We start from the raw sequence: 14,870 nt of genomic DNA on the forward strand, positions 1-14,870 counted from the left end.
CTGGAAGATCACCAGGAGGACATGTGTCTCTCTGTCTGAAAAAGGCTCCCCCCCCCCCCCCGGTTTAGACATTTCTGTACCCTGCACAGACTTACATATCTGTAACTCCATACCCCCACACCTTTTCAATCTTCCAGCAAAAATGACAATCACAGTTCAAGATGGTTGCCTTTTGGTTTTGTCCTTTACATGAACTTTAAGACACTTTGAAAATACTGTTATTTCAGGCAACACGCAGGAAGCTGCAAAAGCAAGCAGTAATTGATCCACTCCGTGGTGAAAACAAGGCACGGCCAATTTGCCCCACAGTGTCTATATTCAGATGTCATGGGCCTAAACAATAGCTTGGTGTAATGAGAATAGGCCATGGTGAGCCTTGCACACTTCCCTCTCCTATTTCCCTCTCCTCTGAAGAGTTCAGGAAGTTTTGCTGCTGATTTTGCTGCTGTGTTTGAACTCTAAACTGTGGTTAATGGTAACTGCGACTTGCCTAAATATGTCAGTTCATAACCCACGGTTTGAAGCTCACTTGTGTGAAAGAAGACTAATCATGGGGGGGTGGGGTGGGTTTGTTTGGTTAGCACAAGAAGCTGTGGTTCACCTAAATCAGAGCCAAAAACTTTTACACTCCTCCTTGCTGCTTCTCACAGCTCTGCTAGACTGGTATATGGGAGTGCACAAGCCCAGGGTTTGCTGTGGCTTGTTCTTGTTATGCTAAACCACGGTTTAATACTTTAGTACGATGTCTGAACTGGGCCAGACAGTCCAACGCACGAACTGAGTTTCTTCCATTCCCCTGCTTCGCACAGGCAAATGTGGGTAGACACACAAGAGAGCTGTGCTCTGGGCAGCTGCACCAGTCACACTGCCTTAATGATGGCCGGTGTTCCACTCGCCCCTAGACACAGTGGAACACACAGCTCAGTTCCCATGTGTTTCTAAACACAGGGTGCAATTCAGAATTTGCTTGTCCTCGCAGAACTTCAACATTCAGCCCATATAGATGCACTGGCTGGTGTTCATTTGTGCATAGATCTGCTGGAAGCGTTGTGCGCTTGGGCTTGAATGTGTTAACGTGTGTGGCTGCAAATGTATACGTGTGTCCTATTACTTGCATGGAGTACAAGATGCTCTCCCTCCCCTGTCCTTCTTCTCTGTCTCCCCCCCCCCCGCCTCCCCTCTAAACCAAATCCCCAACTCCCTAGCCAAACCACACAGCAGTCCCCCTCCCTGCACCCCCTCCTTTGCCTGCATCACAAAAAGGTTTGGACAAGAGCTGGGTCTCTGTCTCTGAAGGGAGGGGACACCTGGCACTTTTGCATAAGGGTCTTTGTGAGGATCCTGCAGGCCTCCTGACACAAATAGGTAGACCAAATGGGGAATGGAGGGGGGGGGGAGAGAGAGAGAGAGAGAGAGAGAGAGAGAGAGAGAGAGAGAGAGAGAGAGTTGTGTGTCTGCTGCACATTTTCTTTAATCCCAGATGCTGATTCAGCAGATTTTCCACACAACCCAGGAATTCTCTCTAGCCAGGAACACTGTTTCTCTGTTGTTTGTACTTGGACCATGTTCAAGGCAAGGGCTGGGGGGTGAGGGGCCGTGGGGGGTGGGAGAGAGAGATGAACAGGATCCACAGGCTTTAACCTGATATGTTGAAATCTGTGTGTTGGGAATCAAGATCGAAGGATGTTGGTAGGACTGGGGAAAGCCCAGAATTCATGGCAGGATGGGTGGGTGGAGAGGTGCAAATTGGAGATTGGATGCCCTGGTGGAGATGAGAGGAGGAAGGAATTCAAGCTGGGATACAGTAGGCATCTGTAGGCTAGGACTGACATCTCAGCAGCATGCAGTTGGTCAGTGTCTAGATAGGGAAGCCACTTGCAGAAGGTCCCAGGTTCAACCCCCAGCTGGAAGGTTTCGAAAGGATCAGGTAGCAGAAGATGGGGGGAGACCCTTCCCTGTCTCACACCTGACAGCCAGAGCGGACAATACTGGGGTAGATGGACAGGTAACCTGACCCAACACAAGGCAACTTCCTGGGTTTCTAGGGGGTGACCATACTTGGCTACCAAGAGAAGACCCCGGCGGCTCTGTGGTCTAAACCACTGATCCTCTTGGGCTTGCTGATCAGAAGGTCGGCATTTCGAATCCCTGCGACGGGGTGAGCTCCCATTGCTCTGTCCCAGCTCCTGCCAACCTAGCACTTCGAAAGCACACCAGCGCAAGTAGATAAATAGGTACCACTGTGGTGGGAAGGTAAACAGCATTTCTGTGCGCTCTGGTTTCCTTAACGGTGTTCCATTGTGCCAGAAGTGGTTTAGGCATGTTGGCCACATGACCCGGAAAGCTGTCTGTGGACAAACACCAGCTCCCTCGGCCTGAAAAGCCTTTGACTGGACCTAACCATCCAGGGGTCCTTTACCTTTTTTTTACCAAGAGAGCCCAGGTGGAGGTCATGCTTGAGGTGTATTTGCGAACAATTCTACTGAGTCATCCTGCTTCCCAGACGGCGCTTATGGGACAGCACCTGCCGTTGCTTTCCCAGCGTGTGCCCTTCCTGGAGGGTGCGCTCAGCCCGGATTCCCGGAGCTGTTGACATACTGCACATTCCTGCTTTTGCATCAGCGGCTTTTCGCCCGACTGCCTTTCTTATCCCCGTCCTGGAACCTGGCACTCGGCTGCCCATGCACTCAACCAAAGGCTACGGATTCTGAGCATGAGGCAGGATGAGGTAGCGGAACACTTTGGGTTCCAGGTACAGAGTAGGGTCATGTGTTTTTTTGTTTGTAATTCACCCCCTCTCACCTACTCACCCACATAAAATGTTAGCTCAGGGAGATGGCTAGGCTAAGCCTTTCTCTCTGGTGAATTAGGGCTCAGCCAGACTTCTGCTTCCCCCATTGCTTCCCCCCAGGAAAACTCGATCTTTGCTGCCGAACTGGAGCAAACAACAAGTGTGGACAGGGCCTGTAGTTAACATCCTGGGAGAGAAAAACAACAGCAATGTGGTTGCATCGATAAGTGGGACCGGATTAGAGAAATTCTCAGAGGATAAGGCTTTCAGTGGCCATGATGGTTATGTCAGAGGCAGTGTGCCTCTGAATATCACTTGCCAGGAATCTCAAGGGAAGAGTGTTGCTGTTGCCTTCAGGTGAGGAGAAGAGGAGGTTAAGGGGTGATATGATAGCCATGTTCAAATATATAAAAGGATGTCACATAGAGGAGGGAGAAAGGTTGTTTTCTGCTGCTCCAGAGAAGCGGACACGGAGCAATGGATCCAAACTACAAGAAAGAAGATTCCATCTAAACATTAGGAAGAACTTCCTGACAGTAAGAGCTGTTTGACAGTGGAATTTGCTGCCAAGGAGTGTGGTGGAGTCTCCTACTTTGGAGGTCTTTAAGCAGAGGCTTGACAACCATATGTCAGGAGTGCTCTGATGGTGTTTCCTGCTTGGCAGGGGGTTGGACTCGATGGCCCTTGTGGTCTCTTCCAACTCTATGATTCTATGATTCTATGATTCTAGGTGCTTCTTTCAAGCCTCCCACCTGGTTGGACACAGAGAGAACAGAGTGGTGGACTAGGTGGGCTGCTGGCCTGATCCAGCCGCAGGGCTGTTCTGGTTTCATTCTGATTGTGGAATACACACGTCCATCCTCTTATGGCTCTCCTTTCCATTTGTCCATTTAATATGTATTTTTAAACTGAATATAGGTATTGGGAGGGGTAATACCAATACTCAGAGTTTACCTCAGTTTACTCAGTTTCATAACTATACCCACTTTATTTATTTAAGGCCCCCCCCCCTGCAATCCCACATGTGGGTGTCAGTACATCAAAAACCACCTAACCAGATAAAGTATCTCAGCATCCACCTACATTTTAATGAGCCACCAAAACCTAGTTCAGGTAAAAAGGCTTTACAGTGTGGTTTATCAAATAACCACAAATATAGTGAGAGTTTCGGCATTTCTTTTTACATCAATCGCAATCCAGTGGAAAGTTCTCCTGTGCCTTCTCCATTACAATTGTGCGCTTGCGCATGTACACACACACACAAAACTGTTTTATAAATGTGTTCGTTGATGCTTCTGTGTTTGAAATGTATTGTGGGATATGACCGCAGAGGTCTACGTTAAATTCCCCATGTATTTGTGATGTGAGACCAGTCCCTCACCTATCAGCCGATCCTCCCTCACAGGATTGTCGTGAGGATGAAGGTATGCGTGTGAGCTCCTTGTAAGAAGGGCAAGGCGAACGATGTAATATTTAACTTTAATCAATTAACAGTCATTAACCTTTCTTTTGAAATAACAACAATCAAAATCTCCAAGCAGATTGTTTTTAAACCTGTTTTCTGTCTGTAGTTGAGTGTGCCGATATGTACGACTCTCAGAACTTCATTTAATGTGCTGTGTGTGGTCTTAAAAACGCTTCTCAAATGCATTTTTTAGAATTTACTCCATGCGTGGTATAATAGATGTTGAAAAGAGTTGCCTTTCTGCACATCCATCTGCTCATATTTGTCTACCCGTCATTGACCTACCTAGCGATCAGATCGCCTAAGGTTAGGCTGCCTGTTGTCTGTGAACTGCTGCTCCTTGTGGTTATAGCTCCCCTGTCCAGCCCCCAGGAGAGTCATAACTCTGCGGTTGGACATGCCAGCTCTCCCCCCCCCCACCCCAGTAGCTCTGACGTGGCAGGAAGCGTCAAGGGGGATGTTTAGATAGGACCAAACTCTGCCGTCAGCAGCGCACACTGTAATCCAGGCTCTTGTGTCATCGGGACGGTGAGAGAGATGGGATTCACACCAGAGTGTGCACAGTCAGTGGCTGGAAAGAGGAATGGAGATCTAGGAAAATATGCATAGACACACACACACGCTCCACTCACAATACATGCTCATCGCAGTGTTTGTATATAACTGCCCACTCACAAACGCTCATACCTACACACAGACACAAATGTCACGCAGGAAATGCACTATGAATACACACAAATGTACACAAGCACACCCATACAATGCGAGCTTGGAGATAAGTAGGTGGGAGTATGCATTGTTGTGTGCTAACATGCATATTTCTGTGCCGTCCCACACAGTTATTTGTGTCATGGAATAACTGTAGCGTTTGTTGCACAGGACCCAGATGTCTTTCCTCAGAGTAGCGTTTCTGTTGCAGGTATATTCACCCATCTGAATACATCTGTTAGCGGAAGTACGTTTGGCTGCACAAAGTAATGTTCCCCACCCACTCACCCCCGTCCTTTCCTCACAGCCCTCATGCCCCCCCCAAAAAAATCTGTTCAGGGTTTCCCCACAACCCTCCAGAACAGATTTGGGAAGGGTGTTGGTGGGGGCGGAGGGGTGCATTACAATTGGCTAAGAACACACTTCAATAATGACACACGTCAATAAAAGGGACTATAGGTGGGATCAACTACTCAGCTGTAAAACAGGACATTCAAGTCTCACCTCTACCATAAACTTACCAGGTGGTCTTATGAAAGCTCAGCTCCTCCATCTGCCATGTGAGGGGAATAATAATAATAGTGACCCACCTTACAGGAATTCCATACAAGGTACTGAGATCATGAATGTGAAACACCTTGAACACTAAAGTAGCATAAAAATGTTGCTATACAGTATATACAAACAACATAGGGGCTGATGCCACTGCTCAATTCAGAGGGTCCAACCCTCCCCAGAAAGGACAGAAAGTTGCCCTAAGCCAGGGGTCAGCAAACTTTTTCAGCAGGGGGCCGGTCCACCGTCCCTCAGACCTAGTGGGGGGGGGACTATATTCTGAAAAGGAAAAAAATGAACGAATACCTATGCCCCACAAATTACCCAGAGATGCGTTTTAAATAAAAGGATACATTCTACTCATGTAAAAACACGCTGATTCCTGGACCGTCTGTGGGCCAGATTTAGAAGGCGATTGGACCGGATCCGGCCCTCAGGCCTTAGTTTGCCTCCCCATGCTAAGCCAACTTATTCTATGGATGTTCGTCTTAGAAACAATCAGTTCTCCCCCCCCCCCACAACATTCCCTTCTAGTGCCTTCAAAACCTCAGTGGCTTTTTCAAGTACTCTAAAATAATTTTGAACCACAAATGTTCTTATTTTTTGTTGCGCCGGACAGGAATAATGTGATAGCATCAGGGAAGCATAATAAATCCACAACTAGCGCACTGTTATTCTGTCAAGAACATGTTTTAAAATATGCCTGCAGTAAAACACCAGTCTGGAGGGACCCTAGGTGGTATGAAAAGTTGTGGGCCGACCAGATACCTGTGGGAAGCCTGTAAGCTAGACATGACTGCAACAGCGACTCTTCCAAACCGGTCTTCAGAGGCACAATGTCTCTGACAGTGGAGGTAAAACATAGCCACAGTGACTGGTAGCCATTGGAGGGCTGGGGAGGGGGAAAAGCCCATTTCCCTATAGGAAATAACCTGAGGAAATAGGTCTCCTGCATGGGGTTGGATCCCTGCCACCCCCGACAGCAATTGCTTCACAAACACCCTTTCAGAGCAGCCCCTGTGCAAAGTGACAGAGACATTGAGCTCTTCAAGAGGGGCCTGTTTATTGAACACTCATTCTGATTAGCGTGCGCAAAATTTGCGTGGAGATAATTTAGCATCACTGCTTCCCAAGCATTTGTGTTCCCAACCCCCTGCCTTTTTAATAACCACAAATTTAAACAGAACCTCTGAAGAATTATGATTTGCTTGCACAGAGGTTACAGGGCATCATCCGGCATCAACATTATCCCACCCTTCCCAGGGCATTTTCTTGACACAAAAATTTTCGGGATTTCTTTGGAAGCAGGTTAGCTGCGCAAAAGCAATAAGTCTGCTTTAGTTGCTCAACCTAAATTTCACAGTATATTATTAAATCATGCCTTCTAGATTGCGACAGCCTAGAAGCAGACTGTGTTTCCCATCCCATCCCATGCTTTGATGGGCTACAGCTGGGCTGTTTGAGCTCTGGGCCTGCTTAAGGCTTCTGGTGCGGGCCTCAATTCCTCTTCCAAAATTCTGTTTCACACACGGCTCTGAATTCTTGCCCCTATGCCTGTCTACTACGTACTGGATATTTCCTACAGAGGAGTGATTTCAACATAGGGATTTTGTAAAGTGTGAAAGAGTATTTACATGTACACAGTTAAAGCTATGGTTTTCCCAGTAGTGATGTATGGAAGTGAGAGCTGGACCATAAAAAAGGCTGATCGCCGAAGAATTGATGCTTTTGAATTATGGTGCTGGAGGAGACTCCTGAGAGTCCCATGGACTGCAAGAAGATCAAACCTATCCATTCTTAAGGAAATCAGTCCTGAGTGCTCACTGGAAGGACAGATCCTGAAGCTGAGACTTTGGCCACCTCATGAGAAGAGAAGACTCCCTGGAAAAGACCCTGATGTTGGGAAAGATGGAGGGCACAAGGAGAAGGGGACGACAGAGGACGAGATGGTTGGATAGTGTTCTCGAAGCTACCAGCATGAGTTTGACCAAACTGCGGGAGGCAGTGGAAGATAGGAGTGCCTGGCGTGCTCTGGTCCATGGGGTCACGAAGAGTCGGACACGACTAAACGACTAAACAACAACAACAAAAACATGAGCCGTTGAGTTCAGACGACTGCAGTGTGTTGTACATGGGGCTGCTTCTGACGAGCGGTTTGCAATCACAAACGGGTTCAAAACTACACTGGCCAGGTTACTAACCAGATTTGTATCTAGGTGCAGCTTGGAATTGGTTTTGTCCTTATGGTTTAAGCCATAAATGCTTTGAGACCGATGATATCTTGAAGAACCACTTGCTCCAGGGGCTCACACCTTGCAAATTGAGGTGCAGGCTACTGGGATATAAGCCCTTTTCTATAGTAGACCCCAGACTCTGTTATACCTTCTGCAGACACATCTGTTTTGACACCCACATTGTGTCAATTTTAAGCTTTTCTGCTCAGCTAAGCCAGAGGTGGCTGACCTCCTGTTTGGGGGCTTGATCCAGTCCCTCAAAACGCCAATAATTTTGGAAGAAAAATAATTTTTTAAACAAGTAAAGTGACCTGTAGCTTGGATATTTTTTTGGTTCTTTGACCAAAACGAATTAGCCACCTCTGGCCTAAACATTTGGTGGCATTTAATTTGTAATTATTATTATTATTATTTATTAGGCTCAGGTAGGTAGCCGTGTTGGTCTGAGGCAGTCGAAATAAATAAAAAATTGTCCAGTCTCTAAGGTGCTACTGGACAATTTTTTAATTATTAGGCTGTTTTTGTTGTTGTTACGTTTTTATTATGCCTTGCTTTGTAATTAGTTATTGAGAGTCCCCTTTGGGGAGCGGTATTGCTGAAAAAGGTGGGAAATAAAACATTTTAGACACCCAGAGATTTGGATGGTGGCAGATTAGCTCCCGGGGACGTTTTAGAGCATGTGTTTCGATGATAGGCCTTCTCCCTCGGAAAGAACCCGCACCTAAATTTCTGCAGTAGCATAATGTGGTATTGGAGGTAAGAGCCATAAATGAAACCGTGGATTTCGGAAAGCGTTCCCTTGATCTGGCAGAGCCTTCGGCAAATTTTTAAAGCGGGGAGGGGGGAGAGAGTCTGGGAGGAAAGGGGGGCTGCATGATGAATATTCCCATCCACCCCCACCTCCTGTTTAAAGCCTTGTGGTCTTTTTTTCCCTTCTCTGTCTCTTGCTCAGGGGCTGTTTCTTTTCCTCGGGTTTGATATTTTCATAGTGAGTCCATTTCCCCCCAAGGTGGGGGTCAGAGCCAGGGTGGGGGCAAACGACGCCGGGACGGAGACTCATCATAGCCTTTTGCTGTGGCAGTGTCTGAGGAAAATGCAAACAATAAAAGCCGGCAGACGCTGACCACAGTGACCTTTTGGGCAACTGACGCAGAGGACGTCAGGCAGCCCAGAAGACCCACGGGGGGCTTCACCCCTCCCCTGATATATCCCAGCTCAGGGGTTCCCTCTTCACTTTTACCCTACTGCCCCCTCCCTCCCCCCCCAGCTCCCTTAGCCATTCCAGATTCATCGGATCCCCGCCTCGGCTTTTTGGCAGCCTCCTCCAAATGAAAGAAGATAACAATCAAAAAGTACACAAGCAAAAGGATATACCTAATGGCGTACATGGGGAGATGGATCCAATATCGCACACTCAACATTGCAAGCCCCCACACCTACGCAAGAGGAACTCCTCGTCTGCTAGCCGGTTGGGTATGCATAAGTGAAATGCATATAATATGAAACAGGCATGGACTCAGTTCTTCCTCAAGACGGTGGTTCATGGGGCTGGGGGAGGCAGCAGAAGCGACATACAGTCATGGACCCGCTTCTATAGATTTCCAGTATGGGGTGGTGTCTACAGGGTTGGACTAGGACCTGGGAGACCAGGGTGCAAATCTCCAGTCACCCATGAAGCTTGGACCAGTCATTGGCTGTGGACACACCTTACTTTGGACACACAGTTCCCCTTCACCCAAAAAACCCTGAGAACTGTAGTTTATTACAGGTGCCGGGAATCGTAGCTCTGTGAGGGGTAAAGAGCACTTCCCTGTGATTTGTGTGTGGGTGCTTTGAATGTATTGTGTGTACAAAGCCACAGTCTCTTAACCTGACCTACCTCACACACAAAATGGAGGGGGAAAGAACTATGTACACCACCTTGAGCTCCTTGGAGGAAAGGCAGGCTATACATGTTGTGATGAATAATAGAAATGTGCTTACGCAGAGTTATGGTATCCACGTCCCTCATATGGGAAAATACACAGACTTTCCATTTCCATGTACACATCCACAGAGAGTGAAGGGAAGAACCACACATATACTTCGTCGTAGAAGATGCACAGCTACACACCAAGGAATTCAGAGTTTTTCAGGCATGGCCAAGGGAGCGAGGAACCCACACAGCCATGAAAGACACACAGAATGATGCAATTGCACACTTCTCTCCATGCTGTGGCAGTTGGGTGCTTCTGCTACCATGCAGATGGGTGCATGCAGGCTAGCCAAAAGCACATACCTGCAAACATTCATAATTATGCATATGCGAAGACAGAAGCAAAGTACCACACACATATGCACAGATCCACTAACTGACCCCGTTACGCCTTTATACATACATTCATGGCATGTGAAAGTTCTGCCTGAGGAGGAAAAAACCGCAACCACACACACACACACAGGCAGCAAAGCAAAGAACCACACACATCCCCACACAGAAGAATATACAGATTCATAAATTCCAGTTCCACGGTTACCCACTCCCATATTTCTACCAATGAAAACAAGAATGCGCAGCCAACCAAACCTCATGAAGGAAAGCATACACAAAATTACTTTAATCCACAAACCAACCCAAGTTGCATGAAACATAATCCTGTACTGCTCTTTGCATTTCAGCAGACAACTGAATGCACAGTTACGTATACAAGAACTCACACATAGCCAGGCTCATGTTGAAGCTCATAGCTTCCCACGGGCAACAAGAAAAGGTTGGATGCAGACTGAGGGTTGTAGCTGTTGTTAATCATATCCAGAGTCGATCCATTGAAGTTAATAGATGCGACTAATTTAGGTCCATTAGTTTCAGTGGGTCTGCTTTGAGTATAACTTAGTTGGCACAACTCTAATTGCACTTCTATTAAAATCAGTGGGACAAGTTATGTCCCATTGATTTCAGGGGGAACTAAGTATTACTAACCTGCGTCTGGACCCAGCTTAGTACTGTACAGGCTAGATTTATAACCCACCTTATCCATAAGGTCTAACCTGCCAAGAGGATTGCTGAGATGAAGCAGCCTGTGCTAAGTTTATGTTGTTGTTCAAAGTTTGCATCTGCATAGGAATTGTTTTGAGATGCTTTAATTGTGTCAGTAGGGACGCGGGTGGCGCTGTGGGTAAAAGCCTCAGCGCCTAGGGCTTGCCGATCGTAAGGTCGGCGTTTCGAATCCCCGCGGCGGGGTGCGCTCCCGCTGCTCGGTCCCAGCGCCTGCCAACCTAGCAGTTCGAAAGCACCCCCGGGTGCAAGTAGATAAATAGGTACCGCTTACCAGCGGGAAGGTAAACGGCGTTCGGTGTGCTGCGCTGGCTCGCCAGATGCAGCTTTGTCACGCTGGCCACGTGACCCGGAAGTGTCTCCGGACAGCGCTGGCCCCTGGCCTATAGAGTGAGATGGGCGCACAAACCCCAGAGTCTGTCAAGACTGGCCCGTTCGGGCAGGGGTACCTTTACCTTTACCTTTAATTGTGTCAGTGTTATAGTTTGCTGCCCTGGGCTCCTTGGGGAGGAAGTGTGGGATATAAGTTTAAATAATAATTATAATGGCCATGAAAGAAGAAGATGAAGAACATTGCTGCTTTTTAGTTTTGGCTCTCACAGAGGAGGTAAGCCTGTGTTTGGCTGTAGTATTTCATACCAACTCCACAGCAAAAGGTGTAGGGCCCCAGCCTCCAAAAGCAGATGATTAAAAATAAAAAAACTGGGTGGGAATAAAAATTGGAACTTACTGCTTCTAAAATATTGTAAAGAGATGGCTATACAAACTTTACTAATGCCACAATACATGAGAAATATCAAATTGAGATACAATAAAATAATGGTGGTAATTGTTTTAATATAATAATAAATGTAGTATTATAGCCAATCAAATGCTTTATCCACTAACTAGTATGACGAATGTTAAGAACAAATGTGTTTCAACCCTTTAGGTGAAAGCTGACGTGACTGAATTTATTTTGTACGGAAAAGCATTCAATCTCCATGGAAATCAAACATGTCATGGAAAAAGGGTTCTGGGCTAGCCATCTCCAATATGTGAGGTTAAGATTTGTTTATTTCTTTTTAATGGAGGAGTTGTCCGTCCTATAAAGCCACCCCCACCTGCGGTTTGCCGTTGTCCTCTTCAGACCCAGGTTTTACCACCATAATGTGGACAAGACCTTAGTCAATTCTGACCGTGTAACTTTGGAAACATGAAAGGTTTTCTTTCTCCATTGCTTGTTTTATTATTCCTTTTGGTAGCTTTTAAGACTGCAGCGGTTGGAACCCCTGCTGATAGGAAAAGACTCATTATCTTTTACCTCAGAGTATAAAATTCCTTCTAGCCACCCATTCTTATAAAGTGTTGAAACCAGTAGTAACATTTGTCCTACAAGCTCTGTATCATAGACAGGAAAGGGCAAAGAATGTGAGTTGGGAGCCAGTTTCTGGAACAGATAGCAAATTGGCTGACAAATCAAAATAGCATCAATTATTTGCAGTTTTAATCATTATTATTTATTTCATAGTGTGCCATGGTGATTTGCAGAGTAACACATTTTACCTCACGTGTCTGTGGTATGCTTTTATTTTAATTTTGTATCTGCATATCAGATGGTTTATGGCTTCCTAGCATTTTTTAATTGTGTATTTCTGAAGAAACAGTTCCGTTTTTTAATCCCATCGGTTTTAAGAACCTGTTAAGCATGCTAAATCCATTTTGCATTTTAGCAAGTGGCTATATGTAACTGAGGAAGCCCTGGTAGCTAGTGATATATTATATCCACTTAGAATTGCTTTATGTCTCACTTAATTGTATTTCGTTTTACAGTTCTCTTTTATTTTCCTGTTATATGAAAAGGCATAGAGAGTTGTATAATTTCTAATAAATGAAACTGAATTAATGACTGGCAGTTAAGGCAACTGATGTTTAAATATTTCTTACAAGGATTTCTGGGGGCAGACGTAGTTTATCCAGACATACCCAACAGGGACCTGCAGCTGATTCTAGCAGATTCTGACAAATATACCTGTAGGACGTCAGTGTTTGCAAGCTAGGCTGGATCTAGACACATCAAAGAAGTGTTTCATTTAAACGCATTTTAAACTTTGTATGAGAAATCGGGTTGGCAAAAATGGAACTTCACAGCGCCATCTGGTGACACAGGATGCATCAACAACGCTTATAAAGCGCTTTTTCTTTGCCAGTGTAGCTGAGTCCCTAGTATCACATCAACACATTAGGGGTATCCTTAGAACAGCTTAAGCATAGGCCTGAATGTGTGAATATTCTCTGGGGTTTCCATGTACCTGGCACACTGATAGCCAGCCACCTGATCCCTGTCCTGATTTTGTGTGGCCTTCCACTTCTCCTTGCGCAAAGTAAGGGCACATCCGGGTTTGCGCACCCCAATTCTTGTCCCATTTACGTGCTGCAAACCAGCCCCCAAGTACGTGCATTCTGAGTAGTATAACCATTCTGCAGGTCTGAGTACATTTTAGATGTTTGCTGAAAGTATCCTTCATTGTCTGGGCATTCCCCAGCTGTTGGTTGCTGAATTGTACTGCTTATTATTTTTAATATTCTGCAGTCTGATTGAAGAATTTATTTGCATGTTGTTCATATTGCCTGTATAGGTGTGTTGTTTTGCTGTATGTATTTGACTCTTTGTTATTTCAGAGAGTCCCTCCAGACCAGGGGGGGCGGGCAGGCAGGGCGGAAGTGTTTGCTGGTTACAGAACCCATAACATTATATTAGTTGCGGATTTATACAGTACTACACATCTTTAATGGGATGCGGGTGGCACTTTGGGTTAAACCACAGAGCCTAGGACTTGCCGATCAGAAGGTCGGCGGTTTGAATCCCCGCGACGGGGTGAGCTCCCGTTGCTCAGTCCCTGCTCCTGCCAACCTAGCAGTTCGAAAGCACGTCAAAGTGCAAGTAGATAAATAGGTACCGCTCCAGCAGGAAGGTAAACGGCGTTTCCGTGCGCTGCTCTGGTTCGCCAGAAGCGGCTTAGTCATGCTGGCCACATGACCCGGAAGCTGTCTGCGGACAGATGCCAGCTCCCTCGGCCTATAGAGCGAGATGAGCACCCCAACCCCAGAGTCATCTGCGACTGGACCTAACGGCCAGGGGTACCTTTACCTTTTTACACATCTTTATGCTTTATTAATTGTTCTGTGATGCTTCTCCAGTGTTTTGCATTACTGCCCTCTTAAGGGGCACTTTTGCACTATAGCACAAGAAAAGGGATGCCAAATCAAAAGTAAACAAAAGCATTTCTTGGAAGAAAGGTCACATGATTTCAGCTGGAAGTTGCAGGACATGTGCTGATTGGAAATGAAGCGGTGTGTCTGCCGCAGAAATGTTTGTACGTGTGAACGCTGCTGGAAGTGGGCTTGTGTATTACTACCCCAATACAATAATCAGCACAAATAATCATGGGTGCATAATTAAAAGGTTGTCTGGGGGGGGGGCAGACTCTTTGATTCATTATTTTAAACCCTTTTGAGATATATTTATAGGATTGACTAAATAAAAATAAATAAAGATTTCCATTTCTAAATGTAGGGAGCAAGGTAATAGGAGGAAATGTTTTAAAGACGTTGGACAACATCTGTAGGACAAAGTGGGTTTTTAATCTCAATGAATGAAATCATTTTCATAATTCATTCTGGTTACATAATTGGGGGCTTTGTGGTTATAATGTTAGGGGTTAATAGTGATAAATCCTACATTGGCCTGGTTGCATATATGTCCACATATCTCCCCTTATGTATGGCCCACACTGCATACCAAATAGTCAACAGGAACCTTTTTGCCACAAGCAGTGCACTGTTTTTGCTAATGATTCAGGCAGATGGTACATGTGACTCTTTGCAAAGCGTCAAAGGCCTGAAAAATTTGGTTAACCTGTGTGCGGGCAAGAACATGTATATGACCTCTGCCGGGTCTCCTTCCCTCGCACAGGGGGCTGGATCCATTCCAAGTTGCTTAATCTGGGCACCCTGCTCTGACAGTCAGAGCAGTCCACCGAGTTGGTGTGCCATTGGAAAAGCCCCCATGGGCGTCAAGCCAAAGGCGGAGAGAAGGTTTCC

At 46.1% G+C, this 14,870-nt stretch overlaps 1 protein-coding gene across 5 annotated transcripts in view; it reads left to right on the forward strand.

Moving 5' to 3' along the window:
- IL11 (interleukin 11) overlaps positions 1 to 14,870 on the forward strand; it is a 68,676-nt gene that overhangs the window by 10,559 nt on the left and 43,247 nt on the right. Inside the window, exon 1 of one of the 5 annotated variants that reach the window (XM_082195482.1) lies at positions 8,491 to 8,509. The exons of 3 other annotated variants lie outside the window; for them this stretch is intronic. The gene's annotated coding sequence lies outside the window, so the exon portion shown is untranslated. Of the gene's footprint in view, positions 1 to 8,490; positions 8,510 to 9,026; positions 9,227 to 14,870 lie in introns of those variants that run through there. One more of the 5 variants, XM_082195481.1, reaches the window with a different exon arrangement.

This window comes from Podarcis vaucheri, assembly GCF_965113315.1.
Source record: "Podarcis vaucheri genome assembly, chromosome: 13".
Classification (NCBI taxonomy): Eukaryota; Metazoa; Chordata; class Lepidosauria; order Squamata; family Lacertidae; genus Podarcis; species Podarcis vaucheri.